This window comes from Rutidosis leptorrhynchoides, chromosome 6, assembly GCF_046630445.1.
Source record: "Rutidosis leptorrhynchoides isolate AG116_Rl617_1_P2 chromosome 6, CSIRO_AGI_Rlap_v1, whole genome shotgun sequence".
Taxonomy (NCBI): domain Eukaryota; kingdom Viridiplantae; phylum Streptophyta; class Magnoliopsida; order Asterales; family Asteraceae; genus Rutidosis; species Rutidosis leptorrhynchoides.
Genome location: NC_092338.1, coordinates 113030482 through 113053785, shown reverse-complemented (window position 1 = coordinate 113053785; position 23304 = coordinate 113030482).

The window sequence follows — 23304 nt, the reverse complement described above, 5'->3', positions numbered from 1 at the left end:
AAGAAACTTATTAAACGGATTCGCGATGCCAGAACTAAGGGGAACTTTAAGTTATGTAACCGATTAGTATCCAATCTATCGTCTAAATAAAAGGCAAAACTAGTTGAATTTGTGGATATTACACAGGAATCCGACCAATGGCTTAAAGCAAAAGTCACAAATATGCAAGTTGATTATGGTCCAAGAGAAATTGACGATGAAGTTAATCACAATTTTGACACCACAGCTACCTCAGTGTGGGGAGATTCAAATGTTCTAAAGAGAAAACATTATCTAGAGTTAGTTGTTCTGTTCTCGTGTAGTTTCGAGAATGGAATCTGATTGGTCTTTTCCACTAGCAGACACTAAAGAACTAGTTTTCTCCCCCCATTCTGAATTTTTGTTTTGTAGGTTTTGTTTGAAATTAATATGCTTTTTAAATTTAAGTTTTGTGTGAATTTAAAAACAAAAAAAAATTACTTTTTTTCATTAAGTTTAAAAAATGATTTCTAAAAATTCGTCGTAAGTTGAAGACTAGGTCATGGAACCGAAATTGTTTTACCCGATGGCGGGGCGAAAAATTTTGTTATCATTATTTTAATATTATTGATCTAAAGTATACAAAAAAAATAATAAAAAAAACCTAAAAATCTTTGCTTTTAAAACAATCGCTTTAAAAATGACAAATTTTAAAGTAAAAGGAAACAAAATTTTAAAAAAATTATTCATTTAAATTGTTTTAATAAATAAAGGTTTTATAATATATATATATATATATATATATATATATATATATATATATATATATATATATATATATATATATATATATATATATATATGTGTGTGTGTGTGTGTGTGTGTATTTTATGTTATATACAAAATAGGGTAAAACTGCGCACTTTCAAAGACTGACATTAAGTTCAGCAAAAGCTACTAATTTTGACAATAAGACGCAAAACATATGTGAAATTACAAAAAAATGAATGAACGATGAGGCGCGCCATCTATCATTCGACGACTTTAGTAATTACAAACTGGGTATTTTTAATCACTTTTCTACACTAATCACCCTCATGAATTTATAATTATTGTCTGATTTCATGCAAATGAGGGCATTGCATGATCTCAAGTGTGGGGAAGGGTTATAAATTCTCTCGGGTTTACACTTAGTTTATTTGCCAAATTTTGTGAAAATTTGAAAAAATTTCAATAAAATGAATTCAAAATCATGTTTATACATATTTATGAAGGTGTTAATGCCGAAATTATTGTTACCTCGGAGAGAACATAAATGAAGAAACAATCCAAAACGCTTGAATTCATTTAAAATGGAATAGAAGAGAATAAAAAGGCAAAGAAAAGAATAAATAAAAGCTAAGTGTGGGAAGAATTTACCAATTTCTTTAAAACACATATCACATATTTGGTACAGATTATTGCAGGTACTTTTGCTTTGGACTAAACTAATCAGTTTTACCCAATTTATTGTAATACCTTTGAAAGAATAGATGGATCTACACGATGAATCAATTCCATCATTAATAGGAAGTAAAGTCTTCCGAAAAAGACACGCGCTTCTTGATTTAGGTCAGAAAGTTGTCGTCCAGACTAGCTGTAGGTTGACGAAAAATCTAGAAAAGTCATCTCTAAAATCAGCAAGAAATCCACGGACCTCAGCATCAAACAGGGTCGCCAAGTGGTCAGACTTATCCTAACCATGAGAGGATCTGTCTCGTAAAATGGGGAGGGTGCCGTGCAAATTAGCTTGATAAGACTAATGAATCAGATCCCCAGAAAAGATAATCTCCTTAAAGATCAAAAATCAGCTTTTAAGACTGATATTACTCAATCCTTGAGATTGACTTTAAAGATTGAGAATTTCAAACTCATGGAATTCGATGATATCTAAACTCGAGCTTGAACGAGAAAATATTTTGATCAAAATACAAACCGATTTGTTTTCTGAAAACTCATTTTCAATGCGTTCATTACCATTGAACGTAAAATCCTAGGAATTCACCTGGAGTTCATTAGGTCACCTGAATCAAATCGGGTGTCAACCGTAAGAATGGTGGTTGCATAGCATGGTCGAAGACAAGACCTTGTGCCAGACCAAAAAACTAAAGGGTGATATTGCTCCTACAAAGGATAGTAATTGCATCCGACACGTTTTAGACCATGAACATCTGCATGTCATTAGACATTGCCTTAACAGTTGCTTGTTCAACGCTTTCCTTTACAACCGAACGGTAGTTTACCGAAAGGTAATATACAGAGCAAGTATACTGGACGTGTTGCTTTCCCAATACAAGGTTAGTAAGTGGGTGACACAAAACCACAAGTTTTTGAGCTAAAATTTTCAAAACTGAAACCCACAAAACCCACAAAAATATTTTCCAAACACCGGTGAAGGGTTATTTCGGAAAACTTATCTAGGGTAAAAGCTAGAATGAATTTTCAAAAGATCAAATGTTTTCATAAAGATCCAATTTCCTTAAAATATCTAAAATTTCATAGTCATGTGGGACTGTAAACCACATCGTTACTATCATTGTTTATACCGCCATATCAAAATCACTAATGTATAAAGTGTGAGAATAAAAAAAGTGATTCGAGTGAAGTGTGATTTTATTTCAAGTTCTGTATTGCTTGAGGACAAGCAACGCTCAAGTGTGTGGATATTTGATAGTGCTCTAAATGAACATATATTTAGTATCAATATCCTTCCAATATGTAAAGTTTTTAGTTACTATTGTTCTATTTTTATGTAATAATCATTTAAATAAATAAGTGTGAAGACAAAAGAAGAAAACAACGATTTGAAGACGTAAATGACCAAAAAGCTCAAATGTACAAGTTACAATCCAAGTGGTTCTATTTATTGATGAGAAACGTCTAAAAATTACAAGAGTACAAGTCGCGGAACGCAAAGTACAAGATATCTAAGCGTACGAAAAGGCGTTCGAAAATCCGGAATCGGGACATAAATTGAGCATCAAAGCGCGAGTCAACGGAGCAAAAATTACAAATCAGCTATGCACATGAATATAATATAATATATATATAATTATATAAAATTATATATATTAAATATATTAAATAAATATGTCGACAAGCTAGGAGCCAAAAAGTGTGTGACCAGGAAATGACGGCCATGCTATCGCATGGCCAGAAGGCACAAATCTCATGCGACCGCATGAGTTACTGTAGCAGGCCACATCCTATAAATTCGCCAGTTTTCTGCGAGTTTTAATACATTTTTTTCTATTTTATTTCTCTTATCTCTCAATTTATATTTATATTTATATTTTAATTATAATTTTAATTTAAATTAATAATAATTGGGTTATTGTAAGAAATGTTTTACGGGTTTTAAAGTCGAAACTCTGTCCGGGTAACGCTACGCGATAAATAATCACTGTAAGTTATGTTCTTCCTTTTTAAATTAATGTCTCGTAACTAAGTTATTATTATGCTTATTTAAGCCAAAGTAATCGTGATGTTAGACTAAATATTAAGATGGGGTTATTAGATTTTGTACCATAATTAAGGTTTGGACAAAAGACCGACACTTGTGGACATTGGACTATTGACTATTAATAGATAGGGGGTATTGTCTAATCGAATGACAACTCATTAGAATCTGTCGAACCTATCTTCAAATTAGTTAATCTAATAATTATTAAAATGATTATGTATGTTCTATTTAGTGACGTTTATAAGACATCTTTTACGATCATTTATTTAATTATTCGGGTTGGGTAATTGATTATTCATTCTGATCAAGTGGGTAAATTAATATTCATATCTCATTAAAACAGGGGTGGATTACATACAAGGATAATTGGTGTAATTGTTAACAAAGTAATAAAACCTTGGATTACACGCAGTCGATAACCTGGTGTAATCATTAAACAAAGTATTAAAACCTTATTACAGTTCGAATCCCTAATTAGTTGGAATATTTGACTTCGATAATAAGGTTAATTTGATGAGCATTTTATAATTATGACTGATGGACTATTATGGACAAAAAACCAAATAGGTATCAAATAATCCAGGACAAAGGACAATTAACCCGGGTAACAATTAATCAAAACGTCAAACATCATGATTACGGAAGTTTAAATAAGCATAATACTTTTATTTTATATTTCATCGTACCTTTATTTACTGTCATTTTAATTACTGCAATTTACTTTATCGCAATTTAAATTCTTTCATTTATATTATCGTCATTTATCTTTACGCTTTATTTAAAATTGATAAACCGGTCATTAAACGGTAAACCCCCCCCCCCCCTTTTATAATAATATTACTATATATAATTATATATATTTTATACAAATATAGTTTTTAAAATATAGCGTTAAACTTAGCCAGCTCCCTGTGGAACGAACCGGACTTACTAAAAACTACACTACTGTACGATTAGGTACACTGCCTATAAGTGTTGTAGCAAGGTTTAGGTATATCCACTCTATAAATAAATAAATAACTTGTGTAAAATTGTATCATATTTAATAGTATTTCGCAATAAAAATATAACTATTTCATACCCCTCTGCTTTAACATCAATCAACATCATCATCGTTTACTACTATCATAACCTCATCATCTTATTCATAATCAATATTATCTTTATACATCATTATCAAATCATATATCATATATAATCATCTGCATCCTACCCGCATCCATAATCATTACCATAACATCATGCATTATGGTCACAATTATCAAATAGTCTTTAACATCATCAATATTTTATGTACATCACCATCCTTAATCATCATTTTATCTTCATTTTACCACCCTCGTTAATATCATCATGGATTCATCACCATAACACTATTCTTATTATCATAATATCATCATACGAGTATTATAACTATAACATAATCATATTTATATTGATCGTCATCTATTATTATTTTCATCATCGATGATATCAATATCAATTATCATTTCAAAACCCGTCACATTCAAAAAAAAAAATAGAAGTAGCGGCCTGAGTTTAACAGGGTTATTACGGCCCAATTAAATTTCAGTGTATATGACCCATTGTATGATTCAGCCCAATACAGTCCACTATTATTAATGTTGATAGTCCAATAACTTACTCAAGTCCATATCTAAATAAAGAAGCTGTGAGTGAGGTTTTAGGTTCAATAAAAACCGTCCCTACTGTCCCCATCTCCTATTCTTTATTCGTGATCATCATCAACTACTAACTAATATCTTGTTTCTTTATCCTAATTAAGTGGACCACTTACTCAATGTCGGACACCCAGACAAAAATAATCACGCAAAAACAGTGTAAAAGGTAACGTTATTTAGGAGATTGCAATTTGTTTAAGTATATCGTGACAGTGAATAATTGCAGCGGTTGGATTGGATGATTTGTGAATGAATAATATACAGGAACGAACCCCTACTAGTATAATTGCAGGTTCTACTTTTAGGCTTGGTTTATAGGAAACAGAATAACAGTTAATGGTGGTGACGGGTGTGAGACATGATCATGATGCGAGTAAGAAACAAAAATAGTAAAGCATTGCAGCAACAGTTGATGCTCTGGTGGCTATGATTTGTAGTTGTTTTTAATAATCAGAACCATGGGGATAGAAGTGTATGCGAGCCGTAAAAAAAATAGGAGAGAGAGATAGCTAGAGAGATGATGGCCGGTTCAAGGCATTGTGTTTCAACGGAGATGATTTAATGGGCTGTTTTTGAATCGATTGGAATATAAACACGAACACAAAGATATTAATAATTTTCTTAGGTGATTTAGTGGTGGATGTGGTGTGTGTCAATGGTGGTGTTATGATGGTTGTCTATGGTGATCAAACAACAAGCTGAAATTAATGGGTGTTTCGTGGGTGATGGTAGTAGTGGTGTATGATCATAGAAAGATAGGTGGTGAGGGTTCTTATGGTGATTGTAGGTTAATATTCAAGAAAGAAACAATGGGTATATAGTAAGTTGTAAAGTTGATAATAGTAAATATAATGAAATTTAGATGATGGGTTTCAATTGTATAGCAACTAACCATTTGATGATGACGAATGATGTTGTTCAAGGGTGGTCTTCTCGGCAGAATAGGAGCAAGAAAGAGAGGTGGTTGATGCAGATGAAAGGTGGCGAGATGGTGTTCTTAATGATGGTCTTCGGTCATTGGTTTGATCAAAACAGGAATGGAACAACATAAAGGGTTTTGGTGAGGTTGGTGAATGCAGGTGACTCTTGTTGAGGGAAGAAAGAAGGTAGAGGTGATAGGTTTCTATGAATATATGTATATATATTAGAGATTTGATAATGTCAATATAATATAATACGGAGCACTAATCAATAATGATAATTTACTCATATTAATGAAAAGAACGTGCCCGTGAATGATTCATGTAGTTGTTGTGTAGTGGATATAGTGGTCGACAGAAATAAAAGAAAGAACAGAGAGGGAAGAAAAAAATGATTAAAGTTGATTTCGATTTCTAGCCGAATTTGTTTCATGTAAGTAGTACAATATGTAATTAATATTAATAGTTAATAATTATATTAATAATAATAATAATAATAATAATAATAATAATAATAATAATAATAATAATACAATAAATTATATGTATCAACTTCATATATCTATATATTATATATATTGAAAGTAATAACATTAATAATACTGATATTAATGCTATTATTAATATTAATAATAAATGTAATAATAATACTGATCATAACAACTATATTTTTAACAAGGTACAAATAGTAATAACTATACATGGAAATCAAATAGATTTATATATATATATTTATTTTGAATTACACTTAATTATTTCGTATCTTATTTTACATATTTAAATCTAATCTTTATATTTTATAATTTCAAAATATTATATATAATTACATATATATATATATATATATATATATATATATATATATATATATATATATATATATATATATATATATATATACATACATATTTATTTATAAACAATTGTTCTTGAATCGTCGGGAATAGTCAAAGGGTAAATGAATAGTTTGAAAATTTTGAGACTCAATATTACAGACTTTTCTTATCGTGTCGAAATTATAATAAGATTAAGTTTAAATTTGGTCGAAAATTTCCGGGTCGTCACATATATGTTATTAATATAAAAATAATATAACTAATATATATATATATATATATATATATAAAATTACTCGATTTCAATTATATGTGTTAATATATATATAAATGATATAGGTTCGTGAATCCGAGGCCATCCTTGCATTGTTCAACAGCCGAAGACGGTGGGCGGATACGATACTATTTGGGTTATTGTTGACCGCCTTACCAAATCTGCACACTTCCTAGCGATGAAGGAGACTGATACAATGGAAAGACTTGCTCAACTTTACATTAAGGATGTTGTATCATGACACGGTGTACCTTTATCGATCATCTCCGATCGCGATCCCCGTTTTGCTTCTAGATTTTGGCGTTCTTTGCAAGAAGCCATGGGAACTCGTCTCGACATGAGTACTGCGTATCATCCACAGACTGACGGGCAAAGTGAGCGAACGATTCAGACCTTGGAAGACATGCTGCGTGCATGTGTCATTGATTTCGGAAAGGCCTGGGAAAGGTATTTGCCACTCGCCGAATTCTCGTACAACAACAGTTATCACTCTAGTATTAATGCTGCACCTTTCGAAGCATTGTATGGCCGCAAGTTCTGATCTCCTATTTGTTGGGCCGAAGTAGGCGAAAAGCAAATCACCGGACCCGAGGTAGTCCACGAAACCACGGAGAAGATTGCTCAGATTCAAGCTAGACTTAAAACTGCCCGCGATCGTCAGAAGAGTTATGCCGATCTTAAACGTAAAGACTTTGAATTCAACGTCGGTGACCGTGTAATGTTAAAGGTTGCACCTTGGAAAGGTGTGATCCGTTTTGGAAAACGTGGGAAGTTAAACCCACGATACATTGGTCCTTTTGAGATCTTGGAACGTGTTGGACCCGTTGCTTACCGTTTGGATCTACCAGCACAATTGAGCTCAGTTCATCCCACCTTCCACGTGTCGAACTTGAAGAAGTGTCTTGCTACACCTGAACTTATCATACCACTGGAAGAACTTACAATTGATGACAAACTCCACTTTGTGGAAGAACCAGTTGAGATTATGGATCGTGAGATCAAATCTTTGAAATGCAACAAGATTCCGATCGTCCGAGTGCGATGGAATGCCAAACGAGGACCTGAGTTTACTTGGGAGCGAGAGCATCAAATGATGCGGAAGTATCCTCACCTTTTCCCAACTCCTCCATCTACCTCAGCTTAAATTTCGGGACGAAATTTTCTTTAACAGGTGGGTAATGTAACGACCCTGGAATTTCCAACGTTTATTTATTAATAATTATTATTATTAATACGTGTGATAAAACTAATGTATGTCATTACATTTACATGTTGCCATGATTGCCCGTACTTGACTTTTAAGTGCCCGAAACGTCTTTGTGACACCCGGAACTTTCACGAATAATATTTTTAGATATTATTTACATTCATGATTAAATTTATTAATCATTTTAATTAACTAAGGCTATTAGTTAGTTACTTGGGCTTTAATTGGTTTAACTTGTGATTTATTTGAACTTGGGCTTTGTTAGTGTAATGGACTCATGTTATTGGACTTCCAAGCCCACCCTACCTTTTAAGTGGACTTAGTTAGCCCATGTCTTCAAGTGTAAGTATCATTTAGTGAGGTAACTAGTTAGTTTCATCAATTGGAATCTAGTTCACTTGTTATCCCCATGAAACCCCATCTATTGTCCACACTTTTGAAGCTTTACTTGCTAGTGACCAACAAACCTTGGCCTTCCCCTTGATGAGCTGCAGGCCGTGGCCTTTATGGCCTAGGAAGAGCTCTTTTTGTTTCAAATTTTTCATTACTTCATTCATTACAATTCCCTCATTTTCACACACACATCAAACTTGCATTTTCTCAAACTTTTTCTCTCATCTTTTGCTCTCAAGTGTGAGTTTCTTTCCCTCTTTTTCTCTTGTCTAAACCGAAACCAAACAACACAAATCATCATCATTCTTTGTTGTGTTGTTACTTGTTTCATATTATTGTTAGTTACTTGTTCTTTGTTATGATTTACTTACTTGATGTTGTTGTTATTTACTTACTAATTTCAAGAATCAAACTTACTAGTTTGTTCTTCATTTATCTTGTTCATAACAAGAACACATAAGGACTAACTTACTAGTTATGCTCTTCATTTATTGTTTCAAAAAGTTTGTAAGTTCATGATTGTAAAACTCATACTTGTAAGTCATGTTAGTAAACTTTAAAGTTTACTTTCTTAAAGATCAAACTTGGGTTTGAATCTTTAAAGTATGAACAACCATGAACTAATTACTTGTTACTTAGTTTATTTACTTCATGTTATGCACTTTAATTTATGTTTGTTGGTTGTTATTGGTCAAATGTTACTAGTTAACTTTGATCTCATTAATCTTGAACTTAAAGTTAACTTAAAAGTTCAAGAACATGTAAATAAGTTTTCTTTAAATATAGCTTTGTATACTTATGCTTGATCTAGACTTTTGAGTCTTGGATCTTCAAGATCTAACTAAGAACTATGTTCTACATCTTAAGATCTTGATTAGTGATTTACTTTCAAGTTTGTAACTTGTTATTAGCTTTAAAGTTCATGTATGTTTAGATCTAAGACTTTGATGTAACTATGATTCATCAAACTTCATACAACTCTTAAGTGAGTTGTGCTACATGTCTTGGACTTGCACAAGGGTTATGATGGTCAAGACTTGGTTAAGATGATGTAGATACATCAATGAGTTGTACACTTGAAGCTATATGCATCAAAGATGAGAACATGATGAACATCAAGCACCAAGACCACCGGAACCCTTTTAAACTCACTGTTCTGTCCAAAAGCTACTGACCTGCTGTTTCTGTAACATACCAGTAGACCTGGGCTGTTCTAACCTTGATTTTCAAATATATCTTTTCGAGTAGATAACTTTTCATATAGGACTCGTCTTAATCCGAGTTACGGTTTAGGATTTATGGCCCTCCGATCGTCACTATGTCCTTTAACATTGTGCAGAAATTTCTGACCTACTCGCACTTAGATCGTCGCCACGGTCAAACCAAGATGAGTTTGCTTCTGTAAATTTTACCACAACTAAAGGACTCATAGACGGAGCCATGGCCACTGGTCTCACCTTAATTCAGTAAGGGTAGAGGCCGTGGTGACTGACTGAAGTCTGACTTTTTTTTAGACTACTTTCATAAACGAAACCTACTTTACGCCTTTTGTTTAATGATGAATGATGATGACCCTTAAGACCTTAATTACATACTTTTAAACCTATTAAGACGAATTACTAACTTAGTACTATTTGCCTTTGGTTGAGGACCTTCGGACCATTTACTTGCACACCTTTCCCGACTACTACTTTACCGCTACATATCATTGTGAGTTATAGCATTCCCTTTTTACTTTAACTTATTTTGGGAACTGAGAATACATGCGGATTTTATATTTTACATACTAGGCATGAGTACTTAAACTTATATATGTGTGGGTTATACAACGGCATAAACATTCCCTTTAGCTCGGTAACGTTTAATCATTGGTTTTTGAACCGTGAACGCGAATCTTAGATATGGATCCATAGGGTTTGACATCCCCACTCGGGCTAGTAGCGCTAGCATTTAACGGGTGTTTAATACTTCGTATACATACGCACTTTCCAAGTGTACTTTCAGGGGGTATAAACGTTAAGTTAGTTACCAAGTGCCCACGGTTAACATATACTTTATCATACTGTTTTGAAACGCTCTTTGTAGTACTGAAATCTCGTGGCCTACCTTACATACTGTTATACTTAAACTATAGCTCACCAACCTTTGTGTTGATGTTTTAAAGCATGTTTTTCTCAGGTGCTTGAGGTTAGCTTCCGCTGTGTACTAGTCGTGCTGTAGACACCCGCTGCTTAGAGTTGTCGTCGCATGAACTACTTTACCTTGCATTCAAACTTTAGTACTTTTGAACTATGACTTGTAACGACCATTGTGGTCACATACACTTATTATTTGCTTCTACTTAGTGAAGCATGCTTTTGGATTGTAAAACAATTGGCGTTAGTTATGACGTCACCTTTTATTAATGAATGCAAACCCTTTTTGAAAACGCATATAGTACTTAACCTTGTAATGATCCTGTTGTTGATGATTCGTACACGATGGTTTTGTACGGGGCATCACATTTGGTATCAGAGCATTGGTTGTAGGGAATTAGGTTGCATTAGTGAGTCTAAGACTGACCCGAGTAGGATTCACTAATAGGACTAATCTACAACTTGCTAGTTTACTTGTTTCCGCTGAATTTACTGCATGCTACTGCTTACTTTTACTGCTATATGCCGTATGCTATTACATGATTTCACTACTGCATGCTATTACTTGCTTTCGATTGCATGCTACCTTCATACGATTTGCTGTTATTGCCATGCAACTTATTGTTATACATGATTTAAACTGTTGGCCTAATACGTGCTTGCTTTATGACTTACTGACATGAAAAATTTATTTTTCCTTGTTCAGATGTCGGATGTACCACCTGCTAGCGTTTTAGGCAGTTTAGACTCTTCATCTACTCCACCTACCACCGTTGCCGATCCACCGATCCCGATACGCACGAGTGACCCCGGCGCTTCATCTTCCGGGACTAGCAGCCAACCGCCTGCACCAGTGGCTACTTCTGATGGACACGTGGGCCCTACGGAGATTCCAGCTCCGTCTGCTCCCGGATCCTCGGAGTCACAGCCCCGCATCGGTGGTGTTGTGATCCCCGCGGAGTTCGGGGAAGGGCCATTCCGTAACCATATGCGCATGCCATGCCGACGCGCTCCAGATGGACGTTTAGTGCCGATTCCGCCATTCAGACACAGAGAGATGTTGGCCGCCTTCGGACTGCCAGTTTAGCCACCCGTGTCACCACCACATGATTCGGATGACTCATCATCCGCCGATTCTTCATCAGATGATTCTTCATCAGACTCCAGTGACGACGAGGACCCTGCTGATATACCTATACAGGCACCCTCCACCCCGCCGAGGAAGCAGTACCGTCCTGATGGCACCATTATTCCAGGGGTGAATGGAGGTCGTGCTTTCACCGACGCTTTTGGTCGGCGTCGGAGGGTTACTGCCCGTAAGCGGCTTGTGCCGTACCCTGCCGACCCACTCATACGTAAAGCACCTCGTTACGTGCTGACTATTTCTGGAGCCGGGACGTCTGCATCTCGTTTTGTGAGGTCTGCACCACCCGCACCACCGGCATCACCCGCTCCACCCGCACCACCGGCCCCACCTGCACCACCAGAACCGCCCGCCCCACCAGCTCCCACTGTCGAAGAATTGACAAGGGAGGTGGGAATTCTCCGAGCTCGAGGAGCAGTTGGCTCAGGTTTTAGACATCCTACACCCACCTTCACCGTAGGACCTTTTGTATTAGATTTCATGATGTAATCTAGTTATAGTTTCATATTTCACTTATGTATTGTACGAATCTATCATGATGTATGAAACTTATTATTAATGAATGGAAACTTTGTGATGTTACTTTTTGCACAAGTGTTCTATTTACGTTACTGTATGGTGTTTTGCGGTACTTGTATCAACTTGCGTTACTTAATTAACATGTGTTGTGCTATTTACATGTTGGTTGTTATGTACTATATTATTATATATTGAATGCTGGATTTTGACTTGAGTCAAAATGTTTGTATAGAACACCATGGCTAACGGTCGATCCACACCTACTGCTGCTCAAATTGAATAGATGATCCAAGAACGTGTTGCTGCAGCCCTAGCAGAAAGAAACCTCCAAGCTCCACCACCACCACCACCGGTTATCCTACCCGTTCGAAATGGGTGTACTTACAAGGAATTCCAGAGCTGCAAACCACATAACTTCAGTGGAACCGAGGGACCGGTTGGTCTCACCAGATGGTTTGAGAAACTTGAATCAGTATTCAGAGTTAGCAACTGTTCGGAGGACAACAAGACCAAGTTTGCTTCGTACACGCTATCTGACGGTGCGCTAACGTGGTGGAACACGTTAGCTCAAGCGAAAGGCATTGATGAGGCGTATGCTACGCCATGGGAGGAATTCAAAGCGGTAATGATTGATGAGTATTGTCCGAGAACCAAAATACAAAAGATGAAGATGGAATTCATGCAGCTAAAGGCCGTTGGGAACGACCTTGATGGTTACAACAGGAGATTTTTGGAACTAGCTCTTATGTGTCCGACAATGGTCACCCCGGAATTCAAGCGTATGGAGAGATACTTCTGGGGACTCCCTAAGTCCATCAAAGGAAACGTCACATCGTCCAAACCACCGAATGTTCCCGAAGCAATGCGCATGGCGCATACCCTCATGAATCAGATTCTCATTGATGAGCCGGAGAAGGCTAAGTTTGAAGCTGGTAGTAGCGAAAAGCGAAAGTGGGATAATAACAACAACAACAACAACCACAACAACAGGAGGAGAACCTATGACCAGACCCCCGGCCAAGAGGCACAACAACGGTGGAAACCCTAACCCCAACAACAACACCAACTCCAACCCGAACTACAAGGGAACCTTACCACAATGCAAGAGGTGTTACAAATACCACACTGGGTATTGCAATGTTGTCTGCGAGAAGTGCCAATGGTCTGGGCATGTTGGAAAAGACTGCAAGGTCACCACTTTGAATGGGAAGCCGAACACCAATGGACATAAAAAGTGCTACGAATGCGGGCAGACGGGCCATTTTAGAAATGCGTGCCCAAATAAGCGAAAAGACAGCGGACCACCTCGCGCTAGAGCTTTCAATGTTAATGCAGGGGACGCACGTGAAAACCCCGACTTGGTGACAGGTATATTCAAAATCAACAATCTTTTAGCTTCTGTCTTGTTTGATACTGGTGCGGATAGAAGTTATGTATGTAGACATTTTTGTGATAAGATTAATTGATCATTAGTCCCGTTAAAAGAGAGTATGCTTGTCGAGGTCACCAATGGAAAACTTGAAAAGGTTGACCATATTAGTCGTGGAGCTATTATCAACATAGCTGGTGCAGATTTCGAAATTGATTTGATACCAATCAAACTGGGAAGTTTTGACGTGATCGTCGGTATGGATTGGTTGAGCAAGATAAAGGCAGATATTATCTGCGGAGATAAAGCACTTCGCATACCACAAGGAGATGGCGAACCACTGGTTATCTATGGAGAGAGATGTACCTCGAAGTTGAACCTCATTAGTTGCGTGAAAGCGCAAAAGATTATGAAGAAGGGACATTTTACTGTCCTAGCACATGTGAAAGCGGTAGAAACTGAGGTGAAGAGCGTGAACGACGTTTGAATTGTGAACGAATTTTTCGATGTCTTCCCAGAGGAATTGCCTGGATTACCACCGCCGAGAGCCGTAGAATTTCAGATCGATTTAGTGCCAGGAGCTGCACCTGTAGCTCGCGCACCTTATAGACTCGCACCTTTTGAGATGCAAGAATTACAGAGCCAACTACAAGAACTACTTGATCGAGGATTTATTCAACCAATTTTCTCACCTTGGGGTGCACCTGTGTTATTTGTGAAGAAGAAAGATGGATCCTTCCGTATGTGTATCGACTACCGTGAGCTCAACAAATTGACTATCAAGAATCGGTATCCTCTTCCACGAATTGACGATCTTTTTGATCAACTACAAGGATCGAGCGTCTACTCAAAGATCGATTTGCGATCCGGCTATCATCAGTTGAGGGTGAAGGAAAGTGACGTGATGAAGACTGCATTCAGGATCGTTATGGTCATTATGAGTTTCTTGTGATGCCATTCGGTTTAACAAATGCACCTGCCATGTTCATGGACCTCATAAATCGTGTCTGCAAGCCTTACTTGGACAAGTTTGTTATTGTCTTCATAGATGATATCCTCATCTACTCTAAGAGCGAAGAAGAACATGAGCAACACCTCCGATTAGTGCTTGAACTCTTAAGACAAGAGCAACTTTACGCCAAATTCTCCAAGTGCGAATTTTGGTTGAAGGAAGTGCAGTTTCTGGGTCATGTTGTGAGCGACCAGGGTATCAAAGTTGATCCCGCTAAGATTGAAGCCATCATCAAGTGGGAGACCCCCACTACTCCGACGCATATTCGCCAATTCCTAGGTCTCGCCGGTTATTATCGAAGGTTTATCGAAGGTTTCTTTCTGATTGCGCGTCCTTTGACCGCGCTGACTAACAAGGGCAAGAAGTTCATTTGGGAACCCGCACACGAATCAGCATTCCAAACTTTGAAGAAGAAGTTAACCACCGCTCCTATCCTGTCACTTCCCGAGGGCAGTGACGAATTTGTTGTTTATTGTGATGCATCGAAGAGTGGTTTTGGTTGTGTACTGATGCAACGATCAAAGGTTATTGCCTATGCTTCTCGACAATTGAAGATTCACGAACGGAACTACACTACTCATGATCTTGAACTTGGAGCCGTTGTATTTGCGCTCAAATTGTGGAGACATTATTTGTATGGAACTAAGAGCACTATCTTCACCGATCACAAGAGTCTCCAGCACATCTTCGATCAGAAGCAACTGAATATGAGGCAGCGTCGATGGATCGAGACGCTCAATGACTACGATTGTGAACTCCGTTATCACCCTGGCAAGGCCAATGTTGTAGCTGATGCTTTAAGCCGAAAGGAGAGGACGACACCTCTTCGTGTTAGGGCTCTGAACATCACCATCCATTCGAACCTCAACAGCCAGATCAGAGTAGCCCAAGTTGAGGCTCTCAAGGAGGAGAATATATCTCACGAACATTTGAACATACTTGTCTCTCGATTCGAGGTTAGGGAGTCTGGACTCCGATGTTACGCCGGAAGAATTTAGGTACCTCTTTATGGAGATCTACGGAACCTTATACTTGATGAAACACACAAATCGAGATATTCGATTCATCCTGGAGCGGGTAAAATGTACCACAATCTTAAAGAACAGTATTGGTGGCCGAATCTTAAGAAGGACGTTGCAACTTATGTTGGGAAGTGTTTGACTTGTTCGAAAGTTAAGGCCGAACATCAGAGACCTTCTGGGTTACTTCAACAGCCGGAAATCCCACAATGGAAGTGGGAAAGGATCATAATGGATTTCATTACTAAGCTGCCAAACACGGTGGGCAGATACGATACTATTTGGGTTATTGTTGACCGCCTTACCAAATCTGCACACTTCCTAGCGATGAAGGAGACTGATACAATGGAAAGACTTGCTCAACTTTACATTAAGGATGTTGTATCATGACACGGTGTACCTTTATCGATCATCTCCGATCGCGATCCCCGTTTTGCTTCTAGATTTTGGCATTCTTTGCAAGAAGCCATGGGAACTCGTCTCGACATGAGTACTGCGTATCATCCACAGACTGACGGGCAAAGTGAGCGAATGATTCAGACCTTGGAAGACATGCTGCGTGCATGTGTCATTGATTTCGGAAAGGCCTGGGAAAGGCATTTGCCACTCGCCGAATTCTCGTACAACAACAGTTATCACTCTAGCATTAATGCTGCACCTTTCGAAGCGTTGTATGGCCGCAAGTGCCGATCTCCTATTTGTTGGGCCGAAGTAGGCGAAAAGCAAATCACCGGACCCAAGGTAGTCCACGAAACCACGGAGAAGATTGCTCAGATTCAAGCTAGACTTAAGACTGCCCGCGATCGTCAGAAGAGTTATGCCAATCTTAAACGTAAAGACTTTGAATTCAACGTCGGCGACCGTGTAATGTTAAAGGTTGCACCTTGGAAAGGTGTGATCCGTTTTGGAAAACGTGGGAAGTTAAACCCATGATACATTGGTCCTTTTGAGATCTTGGAACGTGTTGGACCCGTTGCTTACCGTTTGGATCTACCAGCACAATTGTGCTCAGTTCATCCCACCTTCCACGTGTCGAACTTGAAGAAGTGTCTTGCTGCACCTGAACTTATCATACCACTGGAAGAACTTACAATTGATGACAAACTCCACTTTGTGGAAGAACCAGTTGAGATTATGGATCGTGAGATCAAATCTTTGAAACGAAACAAGATTCCGATCGTCCGAGTGCGATGGAATGCCAAACAAGGACCTGAGTTTACTTGGGAGCGAGAGGATCAAATGATGCGGAAGTATCCTCACATTTTCCCAACTCCTCCATCTACCTCAGGTTAAATTTCGGGACGAAATTTTCTTTAACAGGTGGGTAATGTAACGACCCTGGAATTTCCAACGTTTATTTATTAATAATTATTATTATTAATACGTGTGATAAAACGAATGTATGTCATTACATTTACATGTTGCCATGATTGACCGTACTTGACTTTTAAGTGCCCGAAACGTCTTTGTGACACCCGGAACTTTCACGAATAATATTTTTAGATATTATTTACATTCATGATTAAATTTATTAATCATTTTAATTAACTAAGTCTATTAGTTAGTTACTTGGGCTTTAATTGGTTTAACTTGTGATTTATTTGAACTTGGGCTTTGTTAGTGTAATGGACTCATGTTATTGGACTTCCAAGCCCACCCTACCTTTTAAGTGGACTTAGTTAGCCCATGTCTTCAAGTGTAAGTATCATTTAGTGAGGTAACTAGTTAGTTTCATCAATTGGAATCTAGTTCACTTGTTATCCCCATGAAACCCCATCTATTGTCCACACTTTTGAAGCTTTACTTCCTAGTGACCAACAAACCTTGGCCTTCCCCTTGATGAGCTACAGGCCGTGGCCTTTATGGCCTAGGAAGAGCTCTTTTTGTTTCAAATTTTTCATTACTTCATTCATTACAATTCCCTCATTTTCACACACACATCAAACTTGCATTTTCTCAAACTTTTTCTCTCATCTTTTGCTCTCAAGTGTGAGTTTCTTTCCCTCTTTTTCTCTTGTCTAAACTAAAACCAAACAACACAAATCATCATCATTCTTTGTTGTGTTGTTACTTGTTTCATATTATTGTTAGTTACTTGTTCTTTGTTATGATTTACTTACTTGATGTTGTTGTTATTTACTTACTAATTTCAAGAATCAAACTTACTAGTTTGTTCTTCATTTATCTTGTTCATAACAAGAACACATAAGGACTAACTTACTAGTTATGCTCTTCATTTATTGTTTCAAAAAGTTTGTAAGTTCATGATTGTAAAACTCATACTTGTAAGTCATGTTAGTAAACTTTAAAGTTTACTTTCTTAAAGATCAAACTTTGGTTTGAATCTTTAAAGTATGAACAACCATGAACTAATTACTTGTTACTTAGTTTATTTACTTCATGTTATGCACTTTAATTTATGTTTGTTGGTTGTTATTGGTCAAATGTTACTAGTTAACTTTGATCTCATTAATCTTGAACTTAAAGTTAACTTAAAAGTTCAAGAACATGTAAATAAGTTTTCTTTAAATATAGCTTTGTATACTTATGCTTGATCTAGACTTTTGAGTCTTGGATCTTCAAGATCTAACTAAGAACTATGTTCTACATCTTAAGATCTTGATTAGTGATTTACTTTCAAGTTTGTAACTTGTTATTAGCTTTAAAGTTCATTATTGTGTTAGATCTAAGACTTTGATGTAACTATGGTTCATCAAACTTCATACAACTCTTAAGTGAGTTGTGCTACATGTATTGGACTTGCACAAGGGTTATGATGGTCAAGACTTGGTTAAGATGATGTAGATACATCAATGAGTTGTACACTTGAAGCTATATGCATCAAGGATGAGAACCATGATGAACATCAAGCACCAAGACCACCGGAACCCTTTTAAACTCACTGTTCTGTCCAAAAGCTAATGACCTGCTATTTCTGTAACAGACCAGTAGACCTGGGATGTTCTAACCTTGATTTTCAAATAGATCTTTTTTGAGTAGATAACTTTTCATATAGGACTCATCTTAATCCGAGTTACGGTTTAGGATTTATGGCCCTCCGATCGTCACTATGTCCTTTAATGTTGTGCAGAAATTTCTGACCTACTCGCACTTAGATCGTCGACACGGTCAAACCAAGACGAGTTTGCTTCTGTAAATTTTACCACAACTAAAGGACTCATAGATGGAGCCGTGGCCACTGGTCTCACCTTAATTCAGTAAGGGTAGAGGCCGTGGTGACTGACTGAAGTCAGACTTTGTTTTAGACTACTTTCATAAACGAAACCTACTTTACGCCTTTTTGTTTAATGATGAATGATGATGATCCTTAAGACCTTAATTACATACTTTTAAACCTATTAAGACAAATTACTAACTTAGTACTATTTGCCTTAGGTTGAGGACCTTCGGACCATTTACTTGCACACCTTTCCCGACTACTACTTTACCGCTACATATCATTGTGAGTTATAGCATTCCCTTTTTACTTTAACTTATTTTGGGAACTGAGAATACATGCGGATTTTATATTTTACATACTAGGCACGAGTACTTAAACTTATATATGTGTGGGTTATACAACGGCATAAACATTCCCTTTAGCTCGGTAACGTTTAATCATTGGTTTTTGAACCGTGAACGCGAATCTAAGATATGGATCCATAGGGTTTGACATCCCCACTCGGGCTAGTAGCGCTAGCATTTAACGGGTGTTTAATACTTCGTATACATACGCACTTGCCAAGTGTACTTTCAGGGGGTATAAACGTTAAGTTAGTTACCAAGTGCCCACGGTTAACATATACTTTATCATACTGTTTTGAAACGCTCTTTGTAGCACTGAAATCTCGTGGCCTACCTTACATACTGTTATACTTAAACTATAGCTCACCAACCTTTGTGTTGACGTTTTAAAGCATGTTTTTCTCAGGTGCTTGAGGTTAGCTTCCGCTGTGTACTAGTCGTGCTGTAGACACCCGCTGCTTAGAGTTGTCGTCGCATGAACTACTTTACCTTGCATTCAAACTTTAGTACTTTTGAACTATGACTTGTAACGACCATTGTGGTCACATACACTCATTATTTGCTTCTACTTAGTGAAGCATGCTTTTGGATTGTAAAACAATTGGCGTTAGTTATGACGTCACCTTTTATTAATGAATGCAAACTCTTATTGAAAATGCATATAGTACTTAACCTTGTAATGATCCTGTTGTTGATGATTCGTACATGATGGTTTTGTACGGGGCATCACAATATGCATCTTATTAAGGTCGATTACCAGGTCTTCACCATATGAATGATTTTTATCTCTATATATGGGATGTATATTTATGAGAAATGAAAATGAAAATCTTGTGGTCTATTAAAATGATGGAAATGAATATTGATGATAAACTAATGAAATCACCAACCTTTTGGTTGACACATTAAAGCATGTTTATTCTCATGTATGAAAGAAATCTTCCGCTGTGCATTTGCTCATTTTAGAGATATTACTTGGAGTCATTCATGGCATATTTCAAAAGACGTTGCATTCAAGTCATTGAGTTCAATAAAGATTATTATTAAGTAAATGACAAGAGTATGTCATTTATAGATTGGATATTACGAAATGGTATGCATGCCTGTTAACTTCCGACGAAATGAAAGTTTGTCTTTTAAAAACGAATGCAATGTTTGTAAAATGTATCATATAGAGGTCAAATACCTCACAATGAAACCAAATGTTATTGTATTCATCCTTATGGATTAGGACGGGTCTTTACAGGTGGTATCAGAGCGGTGGTCTTATTGAACCAGGTCTTGCATTAGTGTGTCTAACTAGTAGTTGTTTAGATGCATTATTGGGTCTGGACTTCGACCTGGTCTGCATGTCAAAAGTTTTGCTTATCATTTCGTGTCGAAAATTACTTTCTTATCATCCTTAAAATCTAGACACGTCTTATTGCCTCTATTACCTAGATAGTGTATAGATAAATTCATATCTTAGCGTATCTATTACTGTAAACTTTGCCTGACAACTTTCGAAAATTCCTCCGTAATCTACGGGATCTTCTGTACTATACATAAGTATTCTATATAATTAGAATACTATCCGATAGCCGGAAATCATTTCATATCGAAAAATTCTTTATTCAATCGTACGAAATGAAACTCGCCACTAGTTCAAGTCCCTCGGATTCCGATATGAAGTTCCACTCGAGCTCCGAAAGCAGTGTGACGGGAATGGATCAACCAATCAGCCATCATCTATTCTGGATGAATTGGGGATGGGTTCATAGTCGACTTAATCAATGGAGACACGAAGAAGGCAATCCTTTCCACCAACTAAATTTCCCTCTTGGCGAAGAACCTGAAGCACTTACCGGCGAACCTATCCGAAACACCATTTTCAGCCTCATTTCCAGATTAGCTCGACACTATTATATTCTATCCACAATTCTAAACCTTATTCATCCGCTCGTTTCGACCGACAATCATCCCGGAATAATAGAAGAAGTCAACGAACTTCGCGCTCGAGTAATAAATTTGGAGAATATGGTGCAAAATTTACCAGCTTCAGCAACATCACCGGCACCAACAGTACCATCAATAACAGCACCAGTACCATCAACAATCCATGCCTCAACATCTCATTCTGTACCTCGAGTATAATCATCGTTCTACGTATCATTCTACATCATTTATCTTCGTTCGACATGGCGATTATGTAATCTCTAATGTTTTAGAGATTATATATTCTTGTTCTAACGGTAAATCAAATGAGTTTAATATAATATTGACTCATTAAATCCATGGTTACATCTGAAGAAAATATATATGTATATATGTTTTCATAAAGATTGTAATTAAAAATTCTTTTGTGCAGACTGTTAATGGTGAAAATATTTTAATGGGTAGGTAATACCCTAGAAATATTTAGATTTCACATTAATAAGTTACACTGTACATTCTTCCAATCTGATTCAACAGTCATTTACTATCCTACTTACATCCACAAATATACGAATCCGTTCACCGTAGAATAACCATTTTCATTCAATTTCATATTCGGATTTTGACCTATCAGAATCCAACAAGTGACATAATGAAGAAAACATTTGACAAAATAAAATTTGTTAGAAACAAACAAATTAACTATGAGAAATTTTGTTAAGAATCCATGCTAACAAAATCCTAGCTAACTGTTCCTAGCTAACTGTTAATTCCTTATTACATTTTAATTATCGCAATTTATTTTATCGCAATTTAATTCTCGCAATTTTATTTATCGTCATTTAATTTCTGTTATTTATTTTACGCACTTTATTTATCTTCATTTAAATACTGTTATTTACGCATTTTAAATATCGGGACACGTATACAATGTTTTGACATATCATATCGACGTCATCTATATATATTATTTGGAATAACCATAGACACTCTATATACAGTAATGCTCGAGTTAGCTATACAGGGTTGAGGTTGATTCTAAAATAATATATATACTTTGAGTTGTGATCGAGTCTGAGACATGTATACAATGGGTCACGATACGTATTAATTAATTCGGATATTATATATTAAACTACATATGAATTATTGAATTACTAACTGTGGACTACTAACATTGGATAATTAAAATAAATTAAAATATTGATTATTACATATGAAACTAAACATTTCTTCAAGTTTGCCACTTGATTTCATCTTAAACCTCATTTGTATCTTGATAATTTCAATCTGCTTTCAAACCTTTCACGAATCTTGAAAACACCTCAATTGAGAGGATGAACCAACCGCACTTCATCTACGAAAGAAAAGATTGATGCATATAGTTATGCACTTGAAAACACTCGGAACCTGAGTAAACATTTAACACGTATCTGTGCTAGCTCCTTTGGCATTGTTATTACCGAAATTAACATTACAATTCTTTTTCGAATTAGCCAATTCTGTCACACCTCCAGAAAAAAAAATCAATTTCGACTTTTCATTCGGATTATCCTTATTATAACCGTGATATATAAAGTTGCCTTTCGTCATCGTTATCAGGGAACCGTTTATATCCCACTACATTAGCAGTAAACTTACCAGCAACTCCATTAATCTTTGACTTTCTGACAAATCATTATATTCATTGAAACCCCATCATGTATTCATCTATATCCTGTAACAATAATTGCCATACCAATTACCAAGAATCAGCAATCAGTATTTTGAAATCTCGCAGCATGTCTACATCAATAGTTATATGTATACATATAACATTTATCTCTTAGAATTATGATCTTCAATTCTGAAATTCTAAAAAGGCACCCAGTCTACGAATCAATACTCCCAATTTT